Below are 9,894 nucleotides of genomic sequence, written 5' to 3' on the forward strand. Positions count from 1 at the left end.
TTCCTATTTGAAGGCGACGCAGGCCAAACTAGACTCCAGCAAAAAGTGTCAAACAGCGCCCTCTGCTTTCAGGCAAGAGCAGAAACCATAAAAAGCTTACAGCACCTGGTATTCCCAGGCGGTCTCCCATCCAAGTACTAACCAGTCCCGCCCCTGCTTTGCTTCCGAGATCGGACGAGATCGGGCAATTTCAGGGTAGTATGGCTGTAAGCTGCCAAGGCAACTGAAAAGATCCTATTTGAAGGCGACGCAGGCCAAACTAGACTCCAGCAAAAAGTTTCAAACAGCGCCCTCTGCTGTCAGGCAAGAGCAGAAACCATAAAAAGCTTACAGCACTTGTTATTCCCAGCCGGTCTCCCATCCAAGTACTAACCAGGCCCGCCCCTGCTTAGCTTCCGAGATCGGGCGTTTTCAGGGTAGTATGGCCGTAAGCTGCCAAGTCAACTGAAAAGATCCTATTTGAAGGCGACGCAGGCCAAACTAGACTCCAGCAAAAAGTGTCAAACAGCGCCCTCTGCTGTCAGGCAAGAGCAGAAACCATAAAAGGCTTACAGCACCTGGTATTCCCAGGCCGTCTCCCATCCAAGTACTAACCAGGCCCACCCCTGCTTAGCTTCCGAGATCGGACGAGATCGGGCGTTTTCAGGGTAGTATGGCCGTAAGCTGCCAGGGCAACTGAAAAGATCCTATTTGAAGGCGACGCAGGCCAAACTAGACTCCAGCAAAAAGTGTCAAACAGCGCCCTCTGCTGTCAGGCAAGAGCAGAAACCATAAAAAGCTTACAGCACCTGGTATTCCCAGGCGGTCTCCCATCCAAGTACTAACCAGGCCCGCCCCTGCTTAGCTTCCGAGATCGGACGAGTTCGGGCGTTTTCAGGGTAGTATGGCCGTAAGCTGCCAGGGCCACTGAAAAGTTCCTATTTGAAGGCGACGCAGGCCAAACTAGACTCCAGCAAAAAATGTCAAACAGCGCCCTCTGCTTTCAGGCAAGAGCAGAAACCATAAAAAGCTTACAGCACCTGGTATTCCCAGGCGGTCTCCCATCCAAGTACTAACCAGTCCCGCCCCTGCTTTGCTTCCGAGATCGGACGAGATCGGGCAATTTCAGGGTAGTATGGCTGTAAGCTGCCAAGGCAACTGAAAAGATCCTATTTGAAGGCGACGCAGGCCAAACTAGACTCCAGCAAAAAGTTTCAAACAGCGCCCTCTGCTGTCAGGCAAGAGCAGAAACCATAAAAAGCTTACAGCACTTGTTATTCCCAGCCGGTCTCCCATCCAAGTACTAACCAGGCCCGCCCCTGCTTAGCTTCCGAGATCGGGCGTTTTCAGGGTAGTATGGCCGTAAGCTGCCAAGTCAACTGAAAAGATCCTATTTGAAGGCGACGCAGGCCAAACTAGACTCCAGCAAAAAGTGTCAAACAGCGCCCTCTGCTGTCAGGCAAGAGCAGAAACCATAAAAGGCTTACAGCACCTGGTATTCCCAGGCTGTCTCCCATCCAAGTACTAACCAGGCCCACCCCTGCTTAGCTTCCGAGATCGGACGAGATCGGGCGTTTTCAGGGTAGCATGGCCGTAAGCTGCCAGGACAACTGAAAAGATCCTATTTGAAGGCGACGCAGGCCAAACTAGACTCCAGCAAAAAGTGTCAAACAGCGCCCTCTGCAGTCAGGCAAGAGCAGAAACCATAAAAAGCTTACAGCACCAGGTATTCCCAGGCGGTCTCCCATCCAAGTACTAACCAGGCCCGCCCCTGCTTAGCTTCCGAGATCGGACGAGTTCGGGCGTTTTCAGGGTAGTATGGCCGTAAGCTGCCAGGGCACTGAAAAGTTCCTATTTGAAGGCGATGCAGGCCAAACTAGACTCCAGCAAAAAGTGTCAAAAAGCGCCCTCTGCTTTCAGGCAAGAGCAGAAACCATAAAAAGCTTACAGCACCTGGTATTCCCAGGCGGTCTCCCATCCAAGTACTAACCAGGCCCGCCCCTGCTTAGCTTCCGAGATCGGGCGTTTTCAGGTTAGTATGGCCGTAAGCTGCCAGGTCAACTGAAAAGATCCTATTTGAAGGCGACGCAGGCCAAACTAGAATCCAGCAAAAAGTGTCAAACAGCGCCCTCTGCTTTCAGGCAAGAGCAGAAACCATAAAAAGCTTACAGCACCTGGTATTCCCAGGCGGTCTCCCATCCAAGTACTAACCAGGCCCGCCCCTGCTTAGCTTCCGAGATCGGACGAGATCGGGCGTTTCCAGGGTAGTATGGCCGTAAGCTGCCAAGTCAACTGAAAAGATCCTATTTGAAGGCGACGCAGGCCAAACTAGACTCCAGCAAAAAGTGTCAAACAGCGCCCTCTGCTGTCAGGCAAGAGCAGAAACCATAAAAGGCTTACAGCACCTGGTATTCCCAGGCGGTCTCCCATCCAAGTACTAACCAGGCCCACCCCTGCTTAGCTTCCGAGATCGGACGAGATCGGGCGTTTTCAGGGTAGTATGGCCGTAAGCTGCCAGGGCAACTGAAAAGATCCTATTTGAAGGCGACGCAGGCCAAACTAGACTCCAGCAAAAAGTGTCAAACAGCGCCCTCTGCTGTCAGGCAAGAGCAGAAACCATAAAAAGCTTACAGCACCTGGTATTCCCAGGCGGTCTCCCATCCAAGTACTAACCAGGCCCACACCTGCTTAGCTTCCGAGATCAGACGAGATCGGGTGTTTTCAGGGTAGTATGGCCGTAAGCTGCCAGGTCAACTGAAAAGATCCTATTTGAAGGCGACGCAGGCCAAACTAGACTCCAGCAAAAAGTGTCAAACAGCGCCCTCTGCTGTCAGGCAAGAGCAGAAACCATAAAAAGCTTACAGCACCAGGTATTCCCAGGCGGTCTCCCATCCAAGTACTAACCAGGCCCGCCCCTGCTTAGCTTCCGAGATCGGACGAGTTCGGGCGTTTTCAGGGTAGTATGGCCGTAAGCTGCCAGGGCACTGAAAAGTTCCTATTTGAAGGCGACGCAGGCCAAACTAGACTCCAGCAAAAAGTGTCAAAAAGCGCCCTCTGCTTTCAGGCAAGAGCAGAAACCATAAAAAGCTTACAGCACCTGGTATTCCCAGGCGGTCACCCATCCAAGTACTAACCAGGCCCGCCCCTGCTTAGCTTCCGAGATCGGGCGTTTTCAGGTTAGTATGGCCGTAAGCTGTCAGGTCAACTGAAAAGATCCTATTTGAAGGCGACGCAGGCCAAACTAGAATCCAGCAAAAAGTGTCAAACAGCGCCCTCTGCTTTCAGGCAAGAGCAGAAACCATAAAAAGCTTACAGCACCAGGTATTCCCAGGCGGTCTCCCATCCAAGTACTAACCAGGCCCGCCCCTGCTTAGCTACCGAGATCGGACGAGTTCAGGCGTTTTCAGGGTAGTATGGCTGTAAGCTGCCAGGGCACTGAAAAGTTCCTATTTGAAGGCGACGCAGGCCAAACTAGACTCCAGCAAAAAGTGTCAAAAAGCGCCGTCTGCTTTCAGGCAAGAGCAGAAACCATAAAAAGCTTACAGCACCTGGTATTCCCAGGCGGTCTCCCATCCAAGTACTAACCAGGCCCGCCCCTGCTTAGCTTCCGAGATCGGACGAGATCGGGCGTTTTCAGGGTAGTATGGCCGTAAGCTGCCAGGGCAACTGAAAAGATCCTATTTGAAGGCGACGCAGGCCAAACTAGACTCCAGCAAAAAGTGTCAAACAGCGCCCTCTGCTGTCAGGCAAGAGCAGAAACCATAAAAAGCTTACAGCACCTGGTATTCCCAGGCGGTCTCCCATCCAAGTACTAACCAGGCCCACCCCTGCTTTGCTTCCGAGATCGGACGAGATCGGGCGTTTTCAGGGTAGTATGGCCGTAAGCTGCCAGGGCAACTGAAAAGATCCTATTTGAAGGCGACGCAGGCCAAACTAGACTCCAGCAAAAAGTGTCAAACAGCGCCCTCTGCTGTCAGGCAAGAGCAGAAACCATAAAAAGCTTACAGCACCTGGTATTCCCAGGCGTGGTGTCCCATCCAAGTACTAACCAGGCCCGCCCCTGCTTAGCTTCCGAGATTGGACGAGATCGGGCAATTTCAGCGTAGTATGGCTGTAAGCTGCCAAGGCAACTGAAAAGATCCTATTTGAAGGCGACGCAGGCCAAACTAGACTCCAGCAAAAAGTGTCAAACAGCGCCCTCTGCTGTCAGGCAAGAGCAGAAACCATAAAAAGCTTACAGCACCTGGTATTCCCAGGCGGTCTCCCATCCAAGTACTAACCAGGCCCGCCCCTGCTTAGCTTCCGAGATCGGACGAGTTCGGGCGTTTTCAGGGTAGTATGGCCGTAAGCTGCCAGGGCCACTGAAAAGTTCCTATTTGAAGGCGACGCAGGCCAAACTAGACTCCAGCAAAAAGTGTCAAACAGCGCCCTCTGCTTTCAGGCAAGAGCAGAAACCATAAAAAGCTTACAGCACCTGGTATTCCCAGGCGGTCTCCCATCCAAGTACTAACCAGTCCCGCCCCTGCTTTGCTTCCGAGATCGGACGAGATCGGGCAATTTCAGGGTAGTATGGCTGTAAGCTGCCAAGGCAACTGAAAAGATCGTATTTGAAGGCGACGCAGGCCAAACTAGACTCCAGCAAAAAGTTTCAAACAGCGCCCTCTGCTGTCAGGCAAGAGCAGAAACCATAAAAAGCTTACAGCACTTGTTATTCCCAGCCGGTCTCCCATCCAAGTACTAACCAGGCCCGCCCCTGCTTAGCTTCCGAGATCGGGCGTTTTCAGGGTAGTATGGCCGTAAGCTGCCAAGTCAACTGAAAAGATCCTATTTGAAGGCGACGCAGGCCAAACTAGACTCCAGCAAAAAGTGTCAAACAGCGCCCTCTGCTGTCAGGCAAGAGCAGAAACCATAAAAGGCTTACAGCACCTGGTATTCCCAGGCGGTCTCCCATCCAAGTACTAACCAGGCCCACCCCTGCTTAGCTTCCGAGATCGGACGAGATCGGGCGTTTTCAGGGTAGTATGGCCGTAAGCTGCCAGGGCAACTGAAAAGATCCTATTTGAAGGCGACGCAGGCCAAACTAGACTCCAGCAAAAAGTGTCAAACAGCGCCCTCTGCTGTCAGGCAAGAGCAGAAACCATAAAAAGCTTACAGCACCTGGTATTCCCAGGCGGTCTCCCATCCAAGTACTAACCAGGCCCGCCCCTGCTTAGCTTCCGAGATCGGACGAGTTCGGGCGTTTTCAGGGTAGTATGGCCGTAAGCTGCCAGGGCCACTGAAAAGTTCCTATTTGAAGGCGACGCAGGCCAAACTAGACTCCAGCAAAAAGTGTCAAACAGCGCCCTCTGCTTTCAGGCAAGAGCAGAAACCATAAAAAGCTTACAGCACCTGGTATTCCCAGGCGGTCTCCCATCCAAGTACTAACCAGTCCCGCCCCTGCTTTGCTTCCGAGATCGGACGAGATCGGGCAATTTCAGGGTAGTATGGCTGTAAGCTGCCAAGGCAACTGAAAAGATCCTATTTGAAGGCGACGCAGGCCAAACTAGACTCCAGCAAAAAGTTTCAAACAGCGCCCTCTGCTGTCAGGCAAGAGCAGAAACCATAAAAAGCTTACAGCACTTGTTATTCCCAGCCGGTCTCCCATCCAAGTACTAACCAGGCCCGCCCCTGCTTAGCTTCCGAGATCGGGCGTTTTCAGGGTAGTATGGCCGTAAGCAGCCAAGTCAACTGAAAAGATCCTATTTGAAGGCGACGCAGGCCAAACTAGACTCCAGCAAAAAGTGTCAAACAGCGCCCTCTGCTGTCAGGCAAGAGCAGAAACCATAAAAGGCTTACAGCACCTGGTATTCCCAGGCGGTCTCCCATCCAAGTACTAACCAGGCCCACCCCTGCTTAGCTTCCGAGATCGGACGAGATCGGGCGTTTTCAGGGTAGTATGGCCGTAAGCTGCCAGGGCAACTGAAAAGATCCTATTTGAAGGCGACGCAGGCCAAACTAGACTCCAGCAAAAAGTGTCAAACAGCGCCCTCTGCTGTCAGGCAAGAGCAGAAACCATAAAAAGCTTACAGCACCTGGTATTCCCAGGCGGTCTCCCATCCAAGTACTAACCAGGCCCACCCCTGCTTAGCTTCCGAGATCAGACGAGATCGGGCATTTTCAGGGTAGTATGGCCGTAAGCTGCCAGGTCAACTGAAAAGATCCTATTTGAAGGCGACGCAGGCCAAACTAGACTCCAGCAAAAAGTGTCAAACAGCGCCCTCTGCAGTCAGGCAAGAGCAGAAACCATAAAAAGCTTACAGCACCAGGTATTCCCAGGCGGTCTCCCATCCAAGTACTAACCAGGCCCGCCCCTGCTTAGCTTCCGAGATCGGACGAGTTCGGGCGTTTTCAGGGTAGTATGGCCGTAAGCTGCCAGGGCACTGAAAAGTTCCTATTTGAAGGCGATGCAGGCCAAACTAGACTCCAGCAAAAAGTGTCAAAAAGCGCCCTCTGCTTTCAGGCAAGAGCAGAAACCATAAAAAGCTTACAGCACCTGGTATTCCCAGGCGGTCTCCCATCCAAGTACTAACCAGGCCCGCCCCTGCTTAGCTTCCGAGATCGGGCGTTTTCAGGTTAGTATGGCCGTAAGCTGCCAGGTCAACTGAAAAGATCCTATTTGAAGGCGACGCAGGCCAAACTAGAATCCAGCAAGAAGTGTCAAACAGTGCCCTCTGCTTTCAGGCAAGAGCAGAAACCATAAAAAGCTTACAGCACCTGGTATTCCCAGGCGGTCTCCCATCCAAGTACTAACCAGGCCCGCCCCTGCTTAGCTTCCGAGATCGGACGAGATCGGGCGTTTCCAGGGTAGTATGGCCGTAAGCTGCCAAGTCAACTGAAAAGATCCTATTTGAAGGCGACGCAGGCCAAACTAGACTCCAGCAAAAAGTGTCAAACAGCGCCCTCTGCTGTCAGGCAAGAGCAGAAACCATAAAAGGCTTACAGCACCTGGTATTCCCAGGCGGTCTCCCATCCAAGTACTAACCAGGCCCACCCCTGCTTAGCTTCCGAGATCGGACGAGATCGGGCGTTTTCAGGGTAGTATGGCCGTAAGCTGCCAGGGCAACTGAAAAGATCCTATTTGAAGGCGACGCAGGCCAAACTAGACTCCAGCAAAAAGTGTCAAACAGCGCCCTCTGCTGTCAGGCAAGAGCAGAAACCATAAAAAGCTTACAGCACCTGGTATTCCCAGGCGGTCTCCCATCCAAGTACTAACCAGGCCCACACCTGCTTAGCTTCCGAGATCAGACGAGATTGGGTGTTTTCAGGGTAGTATGGCCGTAAGCTGCCAGGTCAACTGAAAAGATCCTATTTGAAGGCGACGCAGGCCAAACTAGACTCCAGCAAAAAGTGTCAAACAGCGCCCTCTGCTGTCAGGCAAGAGCAGAAACCATAAAAAGCTTACAGCACCAGGTATTCCCAGGCGGTCTCCCATCCAAGTACTAACCAGGCCCGCCCCTGCTTAGCTTCCGAGATCGGACGAGTTCGGGCGTTTTCAGGGTAGTATGGCCGTAAGCTGCCAGGGCACTGAAAAGTTCCTATTTGAAGGCGACGCAGGCCAAACTAGACTCCAGCAAAAAGTGTCAAAAAGCGCCCTCTGCTTTCAGGCAAGAGCAGAAACCATAAAAAGCTTACAGCACCTGGTATTCCCAGGCGGTCTCCCATCCAAGTACTAACCAGGCCCGCCCCTGCTTAGCTTCCGAGATCGGGCGTTTTCAGGTTAGTATGGCCGTAAGCTGCCAGGTCAACTGAAAAGATCCTATTTGAAGGCGACGCAGGCCAAACTAGAATCCAGCAAAAAGTGTCAAACAGCGCCCTCTGCTTTCAGGCAAGAGCAGAAACCATAAAAAGCTTACAGCACCTGGTATTCCCAGGCGGTCTCCCATCCAAGTACTAACCAGGCCCGCCCCTGCTTAGCTTCCGAGATCGGACGAGATCGGGCGTTTCCAGGGTAGTATGGCCGTAAGCTGCCAAGTCAACTGAAAAGATCCTATTTGAAGGCGACGCAGGCCAAACTAGACTCCAGCAAAAAGTGTCAAACAGCGCCCTCTGCTGTCAGGCAAGAGCAGAAACCATAAAAGGCTTACAGCACCTGGTATTCCCAGGCGGTCTCCCATCCAAGTACTAACCAGGCCCACCCCTGCTTAGCTTCCGAGATCGGACGAGATCGGGCGTTTTCAGGGTAGTATGGCCGTAAGCTGCCAGGGCAACTGAAAAGATCCTATTTGAAGGCGACGCAGGCCAAACTAGACTCCAGCAAAAAGTGTCAAACAGCGCCCTCTGCTGTCAGGCAAGAGCAGAAACCATAAAAAGCTTACAGCACCTGGTATTCCCAGGCGGTCTCCCATCCAAGTACTAACCAGGCCCACACCTGCTTAGCTTCCGAGATCAGACGAGATCGGGTGTTTTCAGGGTAGTATGGCCGTAAGCTGCCAGGTCAACTGAAAAGATCCTATTTGAAGGCGACGCAGGCCAAACTAGACTCCAGCAAAAAGTGTCAAACAGCGCCCTCTGCTGTCAGGCAAGAGCAGAAACCATAAAAAGCTTACAGCACCAGGTATTCCCAGGCGGTCTCCCATCCAAGTACTAACCAGGCCCGCCCCTGCTTAGCTTCCGAGATCGGACGAGTTCGGGCGTTTTCAGGGTAGTATGGCCGTAAGCTGCCAGGGCACTGAAAAGTTCCTATTTGAAGGCGACGCAGGCCAAACTAGACTCCAGCAAAAAGTGTCAAAAAGCGCCCTCTGCTTTCAGGCAAGAGCAGAAACCATAAAAAGCTTACAGCACCTGGTATTCCCAGGCGGTCACCCATCCAAGTACTAACCAGGCCCGCCCCTGCTTAGCTTCCGAGATCGGGCGTTTTCAGGTTAGTATGGCCGTAAGCTGCCAGGTCAACTGAAAAGATCCTATTTGAAGGCGACGCAGGCCAAACTAGAATCCAGCAAAAAGTGTCAAACAGCGCCCTCTGCTTTCAGGCAAGAGCAGAAACCATAAAAAGCTTACAGCACCAGGTATTCCCAGGCGGTCTCCCATCCAAGTACTAACCAGGCCCGCCCCTGCTTAGCTACCGAGATCGGACGAGTTCAGGCGTTTTCAGGGTAGTATGGCTGTAAGCTGCCAGGGCACTGAAAAGTTCCTATTTGAAGGCGACGCAGGCCAAACTAGACTCCAGCAAAAAGTGTCAAAAAGCGCCCTCTGCTTTCAGGCAAGAGCAGAAACCATAAAAAGCTTACAGCACCTGGTATTCCCAGGCGGTCTCCCATCCAAGTACTAACCAGGCCCGCCCCTGCTTAGCTTCCGAGATCGGACGAGATCGGGCGTTTTCAGGGTAGTATGGCCGTAAGCTGCCAGGGCAACTGAAAAGATCCTATTTGAAGGCGACGCAGGCCAAACTAGACTCCAGCAAAAAGTGTCAAACAGCGCCCTCTGCTGTCAGGCAAGAGCAGAAACCATAAAAAGCTTACAGCACCTGGTATTCCCAGGCGGTCTCCCATCCAAGTACTAACCAGGCCCACCCCTGCTTTGCTTCCGAGATCGGACGAGATCGGGCGTTTTCAGGGTAGTATGGCCGTAAGCTGCCAGGGCAACTGAAAAGATCCTATTTGAAGGCGACGCAGGCCAAACTAGACTCCAGCAAAAAGTGTCAAACAGCGCCCTCTGCTGTCAGGCAAGAGCAGAAACCATAAAAAGCTTACAGCACCTGGTATTCCCAGGCGGTGTCCCATCCAAGTACTAACCAGGCCCGCCCCTGCTTAGCTTCCGAGATTGGACGAGATCGGGCAATTTCAGCGTAGTATGGCTGTAAGCTGCCAAGGCAACTGAAAAGATCCTATTTGAAGGCGACGCAGGCCAAACTAGACTCCAGCAAAAAGTGTCAAACAG

At 52.5% G+C, this 9,894-nt stretch overlaps 33 non-coding genes and 10 pseudogenes across 33 annotated transcripts; all 43 read right to left on the reverse strand.

Moving 5' to 3' along the window:
* Positions 1-93: 93 nt before the first annotated feature.
* Positions 94-212, reverse strand: LOC131121774 (5S ribosomal RNA). The gene has a single exon (XR_009128270.1). It is a non-coding gene; the product is annotated as a 5S ribosomal RNA (ribosomal RNA).
* A 112-nt stretch (positions 213-324) lies between these two features.
* Positions 325-433, reverse strand: LOC131123652 (5S ribosomal RNA; annotated as a pseudogene).
* Positions 434-545: 112 nt separating this feature from the next.
* On the reverse strand, positions 546-664 carry LOC131120487 (5S ribosomal RNA). The gene has a single exon (XR_009127041.1). It is a non-coding gene; the product is annotated as a 5S ribosomal RNA (ribosomal RNA).
* Positions 665-776: 112 nt separating this feature from the next.
* Positions 777-895, reverse strand: LOC131120138 (5S ribosomal RNA). The gene has a single exon (XR_009126699.1). It is a non-coding gene; the product is annotated as a 5S ribosomal RNA (ribosomal RNA).
* Positions 896-1,007: 112 nt separating this feature from the next.
* On the reverse strand, positions 1,008-1,126 carry LOC131121775 (5S ribosomal RNA). Its single transcript, XR_009128271.1, has one exon. It is a non-coding gene; the product is annotated as a 5S ribosomal RNA (ribosomal RNA).
* Positions 1,127-1,238: 112 nt separating this feature from the next.
* LOC131123653 (5S ribosomal RNA) lies at positions 1,239-1,347 on the reverse strand (annotated as a pseudogene).
* Positions 1,348-1,459: 112 nt separating this feature from the next.
* On the reverse strand, positions 1,460-1,578 carry LOC131121071 (5S ribosomal RNA). Its single transcript, XR_009127608.1, has one exon. It is a non-coding gene; the product is annotated as a 5S ribosomal RNA (ribosomal RNA).
* Positions 1,579-1,690: 112 nt separating this feature from the next.
* On the reverse strand, positions 1,691-1,809 carry LOC131120292 (5S ribosomal RNA). Its single transcript, XR_009126850.1, has one exon. It is a non-coding gene; the product is annotated as a 5S ribosomal RNA (ribosomal RNA).
* Positions 1,810-1,920: 111 nt separating this feature from the next.
* LOC131123016 (5S ribosomal RNA) lies at positions 1,921-2,029 on the reverse strand (annotated as a pseudogene).
* A 112-nt stretch (positions 2,030-2,141) lies between these two features.
* Positions 2,142-2,260, reverse strand: LOC131122469 (5S ribosomal RNA). The gene has a single exon (XR_009128621.1). It is a non-coding gene; the product is annotated as a 5S ribosomal RNA (ribosomal RNA).
* A 112-nt stretch (positions 2,261-2,372) lies between these two features.
* LOC131120605 (5S ribosomal RNA) lies at positions 2,373-2,491 on the reverse strand. Its single transcript, XR_009127155.1, has one exon. It is a non-coding gene; the product is annotated as a 5S ribosomal RNA (ribosomal RNA).
* Positions 2,492-2,603: 112 nt separating this feature from the next.
* On the reverse strand, positions 2,604-2,722 carry LOC131124263 (5S ribosomal RNA). The gene has a single exon (XR_009128921.1). It is a non-coding gene; the product is annotated as a 5S ribosomal RNA (ribosomal RNA).
* A 112-nt stretch (positions 2,723-2,834) lies between these two features.
* Positions 2,835-2,953, reverse strand: LOC131120293 (5S ribosomal RNA). Its single transcript, XR_009126851.1, has one exon. It is a non-coding gene; the product is annotated as a 5S ribosomal RNA (ribosomal RNA).
* Positions 2,954-3,064: 111 nt separating this feature from the next.
* Positions 3,065-3,173, reverse strand: LOC131122929 (5S ribosomal RNA; annotated as a pseudogene).
* Positions 3,174-3,285: 112 nt separating this feature from the next.
* On the reverse strand, positions 3,286-3,404 carry LOC131121141 (5S ribosomal RNA). Its single transcript, XR_009127676.1, has one exon. It is a non-coding gene; the product is annotated as a 5S ribosomal RNA (ribosomal RNA).
* Positions 3,405-3,515: 111 nt separating this feature from the next.
* LOC131122075 (5S ribosomal RNA) lies at positions 3,516-3,634 on the reverse strand. Its single transcript, XR_009128518.1, has one exon. It is a non-coding gene; the product is annotated as a 5S ribosomal RNA (ribosomal RNA).
* A 112-nt stretch (positions 3,635-3,746) lies between these two features.
* LOC131123590 (5S ribosomal RNA) lies at positions 3,747-3,865 on the reverse strand. Its single transcript, XR_009128735.1, has one exon. It is a non-coding gene; the product is annotated as a 5S ribosomal RNA (ribosomal RNA).
* Positions 3,866-3,977: 112 nt separating this feature from the next.
* On the reverse strand, positions 3,978-4,098 carry LOC131123409 (5S ribosomal RNA; annotated as a pseudogene).
* Positions 4,099-4,210: 112 nt separating this feature from the next.
* On the reverse strand, positions 4,211-4,329 carry LOC131120139 (5S ribosomal RNA). The gene has a single exon (XR_009126700.1). It is a non-coding gene; the product is annotated as a 5S ribosomal RNA (ribosomal RNA).
* Positions 4,330-4,441: 112 nt separating this feature from the next.
* On the reverse strand, positions 4,442-4,560 carry LOC131121776 (5S ribosomal RNA). The gene has a single exon (XR_009128272.1). It is a non-coding gene; the product is annotated as a 5S ribosomal RNA (ribosomal RNA).
* Positions 4,561-4,672: 112 nt separating this feature from the next.
* On the reverse strand, positions 4,673-4,781 carry LOC131123654 (5S ribosomal RNA; annotated as a pseudogene).
* A 112-nt stretch (positions 4,782-4,893) lies between these two features.
* LOC131120618 (5S ribosomal RNA) lies at positions 4,894-5,012 on the reverse strand. The gene has a single exon (XR_009127167.1). It is a non-coding gene; the product is annotated as a 5S ribosomal RNA (ribosomal RNA).
* Positions 5,013-5,124: 112 nt separating this feature from the next.
* On the reverse strand, positions 5,125-5,243 carry LOC131120140 (5S ribosomal RNA). The gene has a single exon (XR_009126701.1). It is a non-coding gene; the product is annotated as a 5S ribosomal RNA (ribosomal RNA).
* A 112-nt stretch (positions 5,244-5,355) lies between these two features.
* On the reverse strand, positions 5,356-5,474 carry LOC131121778 (5S ribosomal RNA). Its single transcript, XR_009128274.1, has one exon. It is a non-coding gene; the product is annotated as a 5S ribosomal RNA (ribosomal RNA).
* A 112-nt stretch (positions 5,475-5,586) lies between these two features.
* Positions 5,587-5,695, reverse strand: LOC131123655 (5S ribosomal RNA; annotated as a pseudogene).
* A 112-nt stretch (positions 5,696-5,807) lies between these two features.
* On the reverse strand, positions 5,808-5,926 carry LOC131120629 (5S ribosomal RNA). The gene has a single exon (XR_009127178.1). It is a non-coding gene; the product is annotated as a 5S ribosomal RNA (ribosomal RNA).
* A 112-nt stretch (positions 5,927-6,038) lies between these two features.
* On the reverse strand, positions 6,039-6,157 carry LOC131123824 (5S ribosomal RNA). Its single transcript, XR_009128758.1, has one exon. It is a non-coding gene; the product is annotated as a 5S ribosomal RNA (ribosomal RNA).
* A 112-nt stretch (positions 6,158-6,269) lies between these two features.
* On the reverse strand, positions 6,270-6,388 carry LOC131120294 (5S ribosomal RNA). The gene has a single exon (XR_009126852.1). It is a non-coding gene; the product is annotated as a 5S ribosomal RNA (ribosomal RNA).
* A 111-nt stretch (positions 6,389-6,499) lies between these two features.
* Positions 6,500-6,608, reverse strand: LOC131123017 (5S ribosomal RNA; annotated as a pseudogene).
* Positions 6,609-6,720: 112 nt separating this feature from the next.
* Positions 6,721-6,839, reverse strand: LOC131122480 (5S ribosomal RNA). The gene has a single exon (XR_009128622.1). It is a non-coding gene; the product is annotated as a 5S ribosomal RNA (ribosomal RNA).
* A 112-nt stretch (positions 6,840-6,951) lies between these two features.
* On the reverse strand, positions 6,952-7,070 carry LOC131120641 (5S ribosomal RNA). The gene has a single exon (XR_009127189.1). It is a non-coding gene; the product is annotated as a 5S ribosomal RNA (ribosomal RNA).
* A 112-nt stretch (positions 7,071-7,182) lies between these two features.
* Positions 7,183-7,301, reverse strand: LOC131121138 (5S ribosomal RNA). Its single transcript, XR_009127673.1, has one exon. It is a non-coding gene; the product is annotated as a 5S ribosomal RNA (ribosomal RNA).
* Positions 7,302-7,413: 112 nt separating this feature from the next.
* Positions 7,414-7,532, reverse strand: LOC131120295 (5S ribosomal RNA). Its single transcript, XR_009126853.1, has one exon. It is a non-coding gene; the product is annotated as a 5S ribosomal RNA (ribosomal RNA).
* Positions 7,533-7,643: 111 nt separating this feature from the next.
* Positions 7,644-7,752, reverse strand: LOC131123018 (5S ribosomal RNA; annotated as a pseudogene).
* A 112-nt stretch (positions 7,753-7,864) lies between these two features.
* LOC131122491 (5S ribosomal RNA) lies at positions 7,865-7,983 on the reverse strand. Its single transcript, XR_009128623.1, has one exon. It is a non-coding gene; the product is annotated as a 5S ribosomal RNA (ribosomal RNA).
* Positions 7,984-8,095: 112 nt separating this feature from the next.
* Positions 8,096-8,214, reverse strand: LOC131120652 (5S ribosomal RNA). Its single transcript, XR_009127201.1, has one exon. It is a non-coding gene; the product is annotated as a 5S ribosomal RNA (ribosomal RNA).
* Positions 8,215-8,326: 112 nt separating this feature from the next.
* On the reverse strand, positions 8,327-8,445 carry LOC131124264 (5S ribosomal RNA). The gene has a single exon (XR_009128922.1). It is a non-coding gene; the product is annotated as a 5S ribosomal RNA (ribosomal RNA).
* A 112-nt stretch (positions 8,446-8,557) lies between these two features.
* Positions 8,558-8,676, reverse strand: LOC131120297 (5S ribosomal RNA). Its single transcript, XR_009126855.1, has one exon. It is a non-coding gene; the product is annotated as a 5S ribosomal RNA (ribosomal RNA).
* Positions 8,677-8,787: 111 nt separating this feature from the next.
* On the reverse strand, positions 8,788-8,896 carry LOC131122930 (5S ribosomal RNA; annotated as a pseudogene).
* Positions 8,897-9,008: 112 nt separating this feature from the next.
* Positions 9,009-9,127, reverse strand: LOC131121142 (5S ribosomal RNA). Its single transcript, XR_009127677.1, has one exon. It is a non-coding gene; the product is annotated as a 5S ribosomal RNA (ribosomal RNA).
* A 111-nt stretch (positions 9,128-9,238) lies between these two features.
* On the reverse strand, positions 9,239-9,357 carry LOC131122086 (5S ribosomal RNA). The gene has a single exon (XR_009128519.1). It is a non-coding gene; the product is annotated as a 5S ribosomal RNA (ribosomal RNA).
* Positions 9,358-9,469: 112 nt separating this feature from the next.
* Positions 9,470-9,588, reverse strand: LOC131123602 (5S ribosomal RNA). The gene has a single exon (XR_009128736.1). It is a non-coding gene; the product is annotated as a 5S ribosomal RNA (ribosomal RNA).
* Positions 9,589-9,700: 112 nt separating this feature from the next.
* Positions 9,701-9,819, reverse strand: LOC131122160 (5S ribosomal RNA). The gene has a single exon (XR_009128551.1). It is a non-coding gene; the product is annotated as a 5S ribosomal RNA (ribosomal RNA).
* Positions 9,820-9,894: the final 75 nt, after the last annotated feature.

Source organism: Doryrhamphus excisus, chromosome 2 (assembly GCF_030265055.1).
Source record: "Doryrhamphus excisus isolate RoL2022-K1 chromosome 2, RoL_Dexc_1.0, whole genome shotgun sequence".
NCBI classification, from domain to species: domain Eukaryota; kingdom Metazoa; phylum Chordata; class Actinopteri; order Syngnathiformes; family Syngnathidae; genus Doryrhamphus; species Doryrhamphus excisus.